This window comes from Leucopleurus acutus (assembly GCF_964270905.1).
Source record: "Leucopleurus acutus genome assembly, chromosome: 17".
In the NCBI taxonomy this organism is placed as follows: domain Eukaryota; kingdom Metazoa; phylum Chordata; class Mammalia; order Artiodactyla; family Delphinidae; genus Leucopleurus; species Leucopleurus acutus.
Genome location: NC_139159.1, coordinates 4,699,966 through 4,712,753, shown reverse-complemented (window position 1 = coordinate 4,712,753; position 12,788 = coordinate 4,699,966). Strand labels below are relative to the sequence as shown.

The window sequence follows — 12,788 nt, the reverse complement described above, 5'->3', positions numbered from 1 at the left end:
GGTTAATAAAATGCAAATAAAGCCCAGTGAGATAACCAACACTTTGGAGGAGTTCTTTACAAATGGAAACTGTCTCCTGATTATAAATACAACTTTCACGAAATAGCTTGGCAGCAAATAAGAAATGTTGATGCTCAGTCAGTACTAAGGGAAAGTAAAGTTCAGGACAAGACTGAAGGAGAAGCCCAAGAATTAAGAACCGAGGCTGTGAACAGGACCCTGCAACCTGTTAGCATGGACGAGCCTTTTAAACACATCGTCCCCAGTAATTCCTGAAACTTGCTGTTCTAAATTACAAGGGAGCCCTTCCAGCTAACGGAAGCCAAGGGTATCTAAAATAAGGTTCAAGTCTTTAAACTGGCCTGTTCCAAAAATTCGAATCCCTCAATGGGCAGATTTCCCTACTATTTTCTACACTTGGGCTTCTCCCCCAAATGGGAACTTACTCAAAATAAATGTCAGAAATGATGAGAGAATGAGCTCAAAGTTTCACAACTTAAGTATCAGGAAAGCAGACAGCTGTAAGAAACCTTTCAGTACTTCTGACCAACTTCCTCTTCCCTGTCCGGCTCTTAATCAATCTTAAAAGACGGAAGGGGATGTCTATCTAGTGTAGCAGTGTGGGCGTAGGACGAGCCTTGTTTATAGCAGGTACCCCGGAAACGGGCAGCGTGTCTCCATGTGCATCCCGCGGGCCCTCTCTCCTCACTTTATATTTTGCCCTCGAGTGACGACTCTCCCTGTTATAACAACCACACAAGGAGGCTCGTAGGGTTTATAACGAGGCTGAAGGGAATCCCTTTACCAAGTATTACTTGGGTACTTCTGTAGTGACCAGTAAGCACTGGAGAGCCCCCAAGGCAGTCACTAGAGCTGCTCTGACAGCAGCCAGGATAGGTGTCACCTAGGCAGCTATCAGAGCTCCCCCAGCCCCAAGGAGGAAGCCGAGCTGAAAGGCACAGAAACTCAGCTCCCCAGTAGAGCCTAAGTACCCTGCGTGCCAGTACACCTGCTCATCTGCTCTGACAGCCCCTTAGCTCAGACAATTTCCGAGTGATAGAAGAAAATTACCTCGTGATTCTGTCTTAAACATGTTTATTAGATGATAGGTTAATTACTTCTAAGCTGAGTACCTGCTACAGGTCCAAAGGCAGAAAAGGGGGAAAACTCTAGAGTTGGAGCCAGAAAACATACCTACTATGCCCAGCGATGCCACTTAACCAGGCTTGTGACCTTGGATATGCCTAAACTCTTTTTTTTTTTTTTTTTTTTTGGTATCTGTCCCTGCCTACCCTGGGGGGTCATGAGAGGTTCAAATGAAATCACAGTTCAGAAGGCTTCAGAGCCCTGGATAAGCAAAAGGTATCAGCACCATCATTGCCAGAAGGAGCCCAGGAAAGGTCCAAGGCTGTCTCTGCCATCAATGTGTCATTGATCAATGCCCCAACTAATGACTGTGATGACCTTTCCATGTCAGCACTGTCCATGCCTGAGAACACAGAGGTCACTGAGGTCAGCAGTGTGAGTGGGCTGTAACAGTGTTTCATGATGGGGACATATATTCCTATTTATACAGATTTTAAATTAATATGGGCTTGTTTATGGATAATATGGTCCCACATTTTTGTGTATTTTTAAATTTATTTATTTTTATTTTTGGCTGTGTTGGGTCTTCGTTGCTGTGCGCGGGCTTTCTCTGGTTGCTGTGAGCGGGGGCTACTCTGTTGCATTGCATGGGCTTCTCATTGCGGTGGCTTCTCTTGTTGTGGAGCACGGGCTCTAGGCACGTGGGCTTCAGTAGTTGTGGCTCGCGGGGTCTAGAGCGCAGGCTCAGTAGTCGTGGCGCATGGGCTTAGTTGCTCCGCGGCATGTGGGATCTTCCCAGGCCAGGGCTCGAACCCGTGTCCCTTGCATTGGCAGGCAGATTCTTAACCATTGCACCACCAGGGAAGCCCAATAACATGGTTTAATGTTGTAAGTTACAAGTCCATATATTCGTTTGAACCAGCTGGCATCTCAAATGTTTCAGTGGTTTATTTTTGAGTACAAATATAATGGAACTAAAAGGCTCTGGAAGTCATTGAATCACAACCCCACTGGATCATTTTTCTGCTAAGAGAATGCCATGGGTGGGGATGGGACACAGATATCACAAGTTCTCTACAGAAGTGTCCAATATCGATGATTGTAAGATGAAGTGCATCTTTTTGGGCAACATCTTACCCAGATGTGGTCTTTGCAGGCTACCTCTTACCACTCCAAATCAAGATTTCTCTCCCACTGATACACCACAGAAACCAGTCCTGAGTGGAAATGCCCACTTACAACACTAGCGCTGGGATTACTTGACAAGTCAAAAAAGTTCCTCAAATCCCCATTTTAGAATCCAGGACAGAGAGAACCAGTGAGCTACAGATGCCTTAGGGGCCAGCCTGTTCTTTGGCCTTGCACAGGGCCAGGCTCGGAGCAGACTTTCCTTCCTTCTTCCAAGCAATCTCGACCACATGACAGGCACCAGGGCTAGCATTTTGGACAAGACTGGCAAAGCTGTTTTCACAGAGATTTCACTGTAGTGGTGAAAGCAGACTATACACATATGGGCAAATCATAATATAACTCTAGTTACTGCTGTGAAGGAAATACTGGCGGAATAAATGGCCCAAGTAATTGATCCCAAATCACAGTTGTGATAAATGGTGGAAGGGACCCAAACTCGGGTTTCCTGGCTTCTTCACGTCAGCTGCCCTCTGTCCTTCACTCAGGAAGAGGGTTCTCCCATTCTGCATCCAAAGAGGCCCAGCAGATATATGTATACATATAGCTGATTCACTTTGCTGTACAGCAGAAACTAACACACCATTGTAAAGCGATTATACTCCAATAAAGATGTAAAAAAACAACACAAAGAGGCCCAGTCACCAAAAGCCCCTTGTGATCAAATTCAATTTCTTCAAGCCTCAAAACGGCTTGACTTCCTTACTTCCAAATGAGAACCAAGAGCTACCTGAATCCTACCCTTTTCCAGCAGAGCTTACCTTATCAGGACGTACTTAGGAGTACTCAGTAAGCTCCCGTATTCTCTCAGCGCATATTCCCCTCTCCACAACTTTAGATGGTGCTGGCCAGAGAGAACGCCCCTGCCCTCCTGAATCCTACGGCCGGCTGCGGGGTAGCCAAGAAATCAAAAGCAAGTCAAATCTCCTCATTGGCTAGTTCTTAGGGTGAGTCAGACTCCGGGGCGCTGCTTTGGGACAGCACGTCTCCGGTGTATTTATTCTGCAGATTTATTAGTAAGGTCAGGTGGCTAAATCTGACAAGCAGGTTTGGGTGTAAAAACCATCAAATTGCAAAGAACCAGGGAGCCTCGTTGTTATGGACAAAATTATTCGCAATAATAACAGCACCGTTTATGGAATGCCTAGTATGTGCTTGTGGCTTTACGTGCAATAAACAGTTCAGAAGGTAGGTATGTTCTAAAGATGAGGAAACCCAAACCGAGAATTTCAAATAACAGGCCCAAGTTCACACTCAGCTAGGAAACTGTGAAACCCGGGTTGAACTCAAGTTACTGAGATGGCAAAGAAGTTGGGGTAATTCAGACACACACACACACACACACACACACACACACACACACACACACACACACACACACACACACACACACAGACACACACACGCCGGAGATAACGCAGGAAAGTGAGAAATGACGTTCACACCCTTCCCCCCAGGCGAAGGAAAGGCAACCCCTGAATTCTTAAAATAACTCTCGCTTCCTCTCGGCCGCCGGGGGCTCGGGACCGCCGCCCCGCAGGCCGGGAGGCGCCGGGCTCCGCGGGAGGGTGCGCACCGCCCCCGCCGCCGCCGCCGCGCCCGGACGTCACGCTCCCGCCGGGCCACCGGGGAGGGCGGCCGCCCGCCGGCCTCGTAGGGCGCCCGGGCCGGGCCGCATCGCTCACCTCGGGGACCCAAGGCCCGGAGGGGACGCCGGACCGTGCCAACGAGGAGTCTCCGCGGGACCTCCGCCGCGCGCGCGCGCGTCGCGTGGACAGGGGCTTCCCCGCCACGCAGGGAGCGGCCCGCGCGGGGACAGCATCCGGCCCTCGGGGCGGCGCCGGAGGGACCCGCGGTGCGCCCGCCCCCGCCCGCAGCCCGCGCCCCGCCCCTGCGTCCCGGGCCGAGAGACACCTGCGGAGCCGCCCGCCCCGGCCCCCCGCCTCCCGGCTCCCGCCCGCGGCTCACCAGCTCCGGGTGCGAGTCGCGCGCGGCGGCGGCGGCGGCGGCGGCACTCCACGGTGGCCGGGGGTCCGAGCGGGGGCCGCGACGGGGCGGGGCGGGGGGCGCGCGGCTCGGGGTGCGGGCTCGGGCCCGGGGTAGCGCGGCCGCCCCGCCTGCCGCGAGCTGGAGGCTGCGGCGCGTCCGGCCCCGAGGCGCCACGGCCGGGAGCGAGCGGCGGCGGCCCTGAGCGGCGGCGGAGGAACTGGCCGTCGCCGAGCTCGGCCGGGAGGTCCCAGCTACTTCCTGGTGCTCGGATTTGCATACCGCGCCTGGAGGGCGGGGAAGTGACCGTTTGGCCCCTGCCCAAGGTTTGGGGCTTTGGCGTGGCCGTCGCGCCGAGCTTTGAAGGCAAAGAAACCTGCGTCCCAGCCCGCAGCTCCGGAGCGTGGAGCCGCCCCGGGCCCGACCTCCTCCGGCGGAGGCGGACAGAAGGATCTTTCAGGAGACCCTCTGGCGCCTGGCGTCCTGGCACAGCGACGGAACCCCTCGCGTCTCCTGTCCTTCCCTTCCAACCTACTCCCTAGAGTGTTAGGAAGCGGGGTGCCCCTGGCAGCAGAGGGGCGCGCTCTGCTTCCCCAACATTTGGAGTTCTCTAGAGAGAGGATGCTCAGGGTCTCCTTGAGTTCTTAACCAGTAGAGTCGCTCCTTGAGGGTATACACGGGGGTGTTCAGGGCGTTGATAGGGGTGGGGGGTGGTCGTGGACTTAAATGGCCTGGCGGTTCCTCAGTTCCTCAAAACTTCAAGCTCCTCCCGGAAAAATGGAGACAGGGTACTGGGAGCATGTAAAGGGCTCGCCCTGTGCCTGGCACACCTTCATCCCGGCGTGTAGCACGGTGCTTGGAGCACAGCAGGTGCCTGACCGTTGTTTGTTGAAAGAATGACTGCATCTTCAAGCTCACGGTCCAACTCAGTAAATGCCACGTACGGACCCAAGGTAGATGATCCGTCTTGTTCTAAGCAAGATTCCACTCGCTGGGATCTCAGCATTGCACTGCAGGGTAGCATTTACGAGGAAATAAACAGCTCCCTGTAGGAGATTTGGACTTTGTGTTAATAATAGGAGACACCTACATAGGGCCTATCGGGTGCCAGACACGGCCCCAAGCTCGTGAGACCGATGACCTTTCATTAACAATGTTCTCGAGAGGCCGGCCCACCTGAGGCTACAGCCATAGTCCAGCGGTCCAGTCTGCCGTCTTATAACATGACCCAGGGAGCAGTCATTTATTACTGGTAACAGAGGAAACGGTCTGCAGACTACTGCCTTAACCAGCAACAACAAAGTAGGATGGTTTCTACCTGTGACGATCACTGGTGTGTAGTTGGTAACAGAGGAAACGGTCTGCAGACTGCTGCCTTAACCAACAGCAACAAAGTAGGATGGTTTCTACCTGTGATGATCACTGGTGTGTAGTTGGTTAGTTTCCTGTTGAAGAGGAGGGATTGCATTGCCTGTTGGAAAGTGTTGATCATGTCATGGATCCTATGGAATAATTCAGTACCTGAGGGGCCCGTTTCCCGGACTTTTCTTCAGAATGACCTCTTAAATATCTTGGCCTTAATGGAAAATATCTACTATTACCAATGAGTCCTTGAGGTCCTGGCTAAAGGCATCTGGCAAGTAAGAATGGGACACAGAATGTTTGGTAGGCTAACCCATCTGGAAGGTCCTGCCAGTGTTTATGGTGAAAGGGCTCTTGGAGCAATAGACAGAACAGCAGGCAGAGCTGGGCTTGCGGCAGGCTCCACCACTGCTTTTCTTGTGTAATAAAAGTAAGGATCTCCAAAAGAGATCCCCAGAAGTATTTATTTGTGTATTTTTAATTTTATTTTCTATTGAATGAAACTTCCTTTAAATTCTGCAGTGCTTCACAATTTTCAAAAGTTTCACACACATGATTTTTTCTAATCCCTTAATGATCCCTTTTGCTTTTTAAATTCCCTACCCCTAAAATACCCCTCCTCAAGCTCCACCCCTTCTATTTATTTATCCATCCATTCATTCATTCATTCATTCGTTATTTGGCTGCACCAGGTCTTAGTTGTGGCACGCAGGATCCTTTAGTTGCAGCATGCAGGATCTTAGTTGAGGCACTCGGGATCTAGTTCCCTGACCAGGAATTCAACCCGGGCCCCCTACATTGGGAGCATGGAGTCTTAACCACTGGACCACCAGGGAAGTCCCAGCATTGCTTTTTGTATTTCTCTCTCTCCTCCTGTCACTCTCAAAAGTTCAGTTAGGTGCTTTGAAATACATCATTAGTACTACTGATCCGTTCATTGCTTGATGGGAAGAGTTGTCTCTACAGATTCTCTGTTGAGAACTGATCACAGAATGGAATGATCAGAGGCAGCTGCAAATCAGCAAAGACCCCTTAACGGGCAAGTGGGCTTCTGAAGGAGATGAGGGCTGTGGCTGGGGGGTGGCGGGGAGACACAGAAGTAGTGGAAATGGCGTCAGCTAGGTATAGTCGATCCTCATTTTTTTCAGATCCCATGTTTGCAAACTCACCTACTCATCAACATTCACTTGTAACCCCAAAGTCAGTACACAGGCAGCACTTTCACAGTCGTTGGTGGACGTGAGCACAGCAGTGAGCGTTCTGAGTCGCCCGACTCACCTGTTCCCAGCTGAGGTCAGCAAGGTGTTTCTCTGCCCTCTCCTTTTAGCTCTGTTATACAAGCATGAGTTCTTATGTGATCTGCTTAGTGCAACTTCTTTGCATTTTTGTGCCTTTTGTTGGTGAGTTCACTATTTTAAATAGCCCCGAGCATAGTGCTGAAGTACTGTCTGGTGCCCAGAGCACAAGAAGGCTGTAATGTGCTTTCATGGAGGAAACAAGGTAGCAGATGAGCTGCCTTTGGACGTGACCTGTGCTGTTGGCTGTGAGTTCAGTGTCACTGAGTCGACAATATATGTTACATAAGGTGTCTTTAAACAGAGACACATAAACAAGGTTATCTATCAATCAACTGATGAAAATGTGGCAGCCAGAGGCTCCCAGCCACCTAACCCTGTTTTCCTCCTAGGAACAGTGGCTCAGTATTCACTAACTCATTATTTGTGGCAACTGTCGAGACCAAGACCCCCGCGAATAATGAGAACTTACCATGTGTAGGAACAGCCCATTGTTCAGTGGGAGGAAAAAGAAAGGCCTGACCTCACGGAGATTCTCCTGCATCACGATCTTCAACTTCCCGCTCCCGGTCACGGCACTTACAGCCGAGACTGGTCATCTCTGCACACACTTTCATGTCAGCCCACCTACCTCGCCATCTGATCTGCAGCCCACCCGCTGCCACGTTGTGGACTGTCCCCAGTGCCCCTCTGGAGCTTCCCTCCAGGGGTTCAGGCTCCTCAGTGCAACTCAGGGACTCTTACGGCTCGTCTGTGGAAGCCCCCAGGTTGGTTTTGAGGAGAGGGGCAGAGCGGAGGCTAAGACTCTCCATCTGACCCTTGAAAACGCAGCCACAGACCTGAGCGTATGATGCAGAACAGTGGTGCTCAAGCTGGCGGCACCTGAGAATCACCAGCCCAGGCCCTTCCCAGGTTTTTATTTATTTTAAAAAATTTATTTATTTACTTTTGGCTGCCGTGCCCGGCATGTGGGATCTTAGTTCCCCAACCAGGGATCGAACCTGTGCCCCCTGCAGCGGAAGCTCGGAGCCCTAACCACTGGACCACCAGGGAATTCCCTTCCCAGGTCTTTAAACTAAAGTTTTGGGGGTGGGATTCGGGGTCCCAATCATCAGAGACTTTCAGAGACTTCAAATCTCCCCAGATTGTACCAGTGAGCAGCCAAGATGGGGAGCCACTGGGAAGGACCCCCAGCGGGACATCCTGGGAGAATATGGGACAAATGTGCCAGACAGATGGATTTCTGCTCCCCACCAGTGTTCCTAGTAAAACACGCTGGAGAGCCTTTCATCTGACGCATTTGGCACTGATGAATCAAACAGTTGTTTGAAGTGGGGACATCATAAAAATGATGTAAATGTCCCTTAAACATTTTACTAGAACCTCAACCTAAAGTACATCGTTCAGGGAATTCCCTTGCGGTCCAGTGGTTAGGACTCCGCGCTTCCACTTCAGGGGGCGTGGGTTCGATCCCTGGTCGGGGAAATAAGATCCTGCAAGCCATGCGGTCAAAAAATAAATTGAATAAAATAAATAACATACATCATTCACCCCCAATTTCTCATCTCACAGCAGGGCATTTCCAAATTCACCTTGCTGAGGTGGCGGGAGCTGGAATTGAACCCCATTCTGTCTGACTGACATCAAAGCCCAGCTCGGACCCTTCGATGCCAAGGCTCCCTACGAAGTTCAGGCTTCTCGGGCTGAAACACCCGAGACGCAGCACAGTGCGCCCAGAAGCAAACGGAGAAATTGAGGCCGAGTCTTCTCCCTTCCTTTACATTTATAAAGGAAGACCCAAGCTACCTGAACAAGAAATCGTTAAAACTGAGACAAACAGTAAAAGTAGTATCACCAATAACTTAACTGGGATCGGAAGCTTATGAAATTCACGACAAAGTTAATTTGTTCCTCAGTGACACGCAAGATTGTTCTCCATGGTAATGAGACCAAGATAGTCAGCTATGCATAAGAAATTCTCTCCTTGGAATACTACTCGGCCATAAGAAAGAATGAAATACAACATGGATGGACCTAGAGAGTATCATACTAAGTGAAGTAAGCCAGACAGAGAAAGACAAATATCATATGATATCACTTATATGCGGAATCTAAACTATGACACAAAGGAACTTATCTACAAAACAGAAACAGCCTCACAGACACAGAGAACAGACTTGTGGTTGCCAAGGGGAGGGGGAGGGATGGAGTGGGAGATTGGGGTTAACAGATGTAAACTAGTATATGTATGTACAACTGCATCCCTTTGCTGTACACCAGAAACTAACACAACACTGTAAATCAACCATGCTTCAATACAATAAAATTTTTTTTAAAAAAGAAATTGTCTCCTATAGTCAGATTGGGGGTTCCTAGGGTCTAGCAGGGAACGCCCCGAAGGTAAGAGGAAGAATTGCTTCACTTGTTTTCTCTCTGAGGAGGGGTCCCCAGGGCCACCTCCCGCTGCTTCCCTCCTCTGACCCTCAGGGAGGATGCCCAGCCCCTCCCATCGAGCTGGTCGCAGGACCGGAGGATCTGCCCTGTCCCCTGGTCTCATGTCTAGAGGTGCCAAACCCGTTTTCTGGGTGCCCCTCTGGTTTCTAGGAACTCATGCATTTAGCTTTTCATAATTTCAGACTTAGAGCAAAATTCCAAACATAACACAAAGCATCACCAGATAGCCTTCAGCCAGATTCTCTGACTGTCCATGTTGAACCATATCTGTGCTCTGTGTCTACTGTAAGGTTTCTAGTCTTCATCAGACTTTTCCCCGTTAAGCGTCCATTGACAATTCTTGCCTGAGTCGATGGTCACTGTGATGGTTGCCAAATGCTGTATCCTATGACTTTTGAACAAAATGAACTTTCTGGAACTGGATGTGTCAGTCAAAGGAGGTAGGAAGAATTTGGAAAAACAGGTGGCAAGGATCAAACAGAACAGCATAAACCACTTGATTCTCAGAGCGGCTTCAGGATGTAGTCTAATCAGAGACCTTTCTTTTTTTTTTTTTTTTTTTGTGGTACGCGGGCCTCTCACTGTTGTGGCCTCTCCCGTTGCAGAGCACAGGCTCCAGACGTGCAGGCTCAGCGGCCATGGCTCACGGGCCCAGCCGCTCCGCGGCATGTGGGATCTTCCCGGACCGGGGCACGAACCCGTGTCCCCTGCATCGGCAGGCGGACTCTCAACCACTGCGCCACCAGGGAAGCCCCTCCACCTTCTTTTAAGCTCTCCTGTAAGTAGCTATTCCACGGGGAAGTATTCCTGGTTACGTTGATTTGGGGACCTTGAGTTGTACCCAGTCTCAGAGGCTCCACGTGGGAGCTCCAGTCAGGGGCTCCAGTGTGTGTCCCACCTCGTGGACCCAGGTGATAAGTGCGTGGAGATATGCTCCTGTCGGTGGAGACCCTCCCCACTGCTCAGAGCTGGCAGGGGTCACGTCTGAGTCCTTGAGATGGGGCTGCTGCCCTGGCCTCTGTCATAGGCGTGACCACAAAGTAGTTAAAATTGTGAGCGTGGAAGGGCTGCCCGTGGGTGTCTGCACTGCTTTCCCGGCATGAAACAAACCCGGTCTCCTCCCCAGAGCTTTACGTCACTCTGTGCTGACAGAATTGTCCACGTGACCTTTCATGGTGAACTGTCAGGGGCCCTTCAGGGTCTGGCTCAGGCCATCACCCCTCATTTACCCACCGACCCCTTCAGTCAGCCTGCACATCCTCCTGGGGACCAGAAGCAACGTGGCGCTCTGAACTCGATTCCAGAAACACAGTATCTGGTGAAGACACGCCAGATGAGGATGTTTGTGTAAAGTTAATGACTTTTGTATTCTGATATTTTTTATCTGCATTGGCCAGTGTTGTATCATTTTTTTTAATGAATTTTTATTGGAGTATAGTTGATTCTACAATGTTGTGTTAGTTTCTGCTGTACAGCAAAGTGAGTCAGTTATACCTATAAATACATCCACTCGTTTTAGATTCTTTTCCCATACAGGTATCACAGAGTGTCGAGCAGAGTTCCCTGTGCTATACAGTAGGTTCTTAGTGTTGTATCATTTTTGCGCACAGAGGTGTATATACAGTCTGACGACAGTCTTGGATGTTGTTTCTGTCTGTGCTGCCTTTGAAGGATCTCAGCCTCAAATGAATTCGGCTTCTGTTGTTTGCCCTGGTAGGAGGCATCAACTGAATCCCGCCCCCCACCCCCCCACACCCCCACCCCCGGTCTCTGCAGAATCAGCCTGATAACACGGTTTGTTTATTACCACTTCTTGTACACACATGGCCACCTTTGCTTGTACACCTTTGGGCACCATCGGACTTTCTGGATTCTGACTCTGTGTGAAGAGAGATTGGTGTGTGTTAATATGAGCCCCACTGGCCTGTCTCCACGGAGCATGTCAGACCGACGAGCCAGGGGCCTCTTGTACTCAGCTCAGATGTTAGGGGAGAGCTCTGCGGCTCCATGGAAATCATCTTTCTTTCCTTAACCCCCCTTCCAGAAGAGTCCAGGAAATGCAGAGTAGTCCTCCAGGTCGCTCAGTAAAATGTCAACCACCTTCTGAAGGGTGGGTCATTCCAGGGTGGGTTTACGGGTGTGTCTTTCTGTCGGATCTAAATAGTTTATGTGTGTCTGTTCCTTGGAAGTCCTGTTTACATTGATTAGTTATTGTTAAGCTCCGAGAACACTGCTATCCTAAATATACAACTGTCCCGTGAGCTATCTCGTTCTTACTCAGGGATTATTCAGATCTCATTGTCGGTAGGTTTCACAGTTACAGAAGGAAAAATGTCGCATTAGGAAAGTTAGAATTTAAAATGACATTTACCTCACCACCCAGTGGGAGAGCTTTGACAGAATGAGTATGATTTGGAACCTGAATTGCTCATTTACCTGACCCCAGGGTCTGAAGAGGTTCTTCTGTGATTACTGGGTAAACTGTACTTAATTTGACTCTTTGCTTGTCTATAAAGCAAGTCACATGTGCCTCACACCAGTACTGTGAAGGCAGAGAAGTGACCAGTTTTCCTAATCTCTGCATAAAGTAGTGATGGCCTGGGGCACTGGGGGTGGGGAGGGGAAGAGGTGGAAGGAGGAATAGAAACCCAAGAATGCTTTGAGGACGTGGGATGGAGGTATTTCTATGTGGCTTAGGCCGCACCGACAGGTACCTTTATGTCTTTTGTGTTCACACATCCCCTTTCGCTCCACCTTCCCATGGTAAACTCTTACCCATCCTTCAAGGACCAGTTCAAGTGCCACCTCCTCCAGGAAGCCTTCATTAGATTCATCGCTTCTCTTCCTCCCTTGAAATCCTACAGAAAGTGACTCCTACCTCTTGTTGACACTTGTCACTTTCCACCCTTTCTAATGCTGTTATTTATCTATTGATACATGGCGCTCCTGCACCAGACGGTGGAATGAAGGAGGATCCAGGCTATGTCTCTTGCTCTGTGTTTGTTGTTACTCTAAGCTCCCAGCACAGTGCACAGGAGCTGCAGTGAGTTTGCCAAATAAAGTGCAAGGCTGCCGCCACAATGTGGGAGCCCAGGGAGGCGATGTCCAGCCTTGGTTTGTGGGGAAGACCTGGCATCAGTCATTATGGGTTGGATTCTCTCCACCCAAAGATGCTGAAATCCTGATCTCCAGGGCTGTGAGTGTGACCTATATGGAAACAGGGTCTTTGCAGGTTATCAAGTCAAGAGAGGGCATTAGGGTGGACCCCAAATGCATATGACTGTCTACAAAAGAGGAAAATCTGGACACGGGTAGACATGCCTACACTCAGGGAGAAGACATGTAAAGATGAAGGTAGAGGCTGGAGTGAAGCAGCTACCAGCAAGGAGCACCTCGTGTTGCTAGGAAACCCCCAGA

The 12,788-nt window shown here is 50.2% G+C and overlaps 1 protein-coding gene across 2 annotated transcripts in view; it reads right to left on the bottom strand.

Moving 5' to 3' along the window:
• Positions 1 to 4,335, bottom strand: part of LYN (LYN proto-oncogene, Src family tyrosine kinase) — a 111,835-nt gene extending 107,500 nt beyond the window's left edge. For both annotated transcript variants that reach the window (XM_082858832.1, XM_082858834.1), the window contains exon 1: positions 4,243 to 4,335. The gene's annotated coding sequence lies outside the window, so the exon portion shown is untranslated. The remainder of the gene's footprint in view (positions 1 to 4,242) is intronic.
• Between the last annotated feature and the right edge of the window lie 8,453 nt (positions 4,336 to 12,788).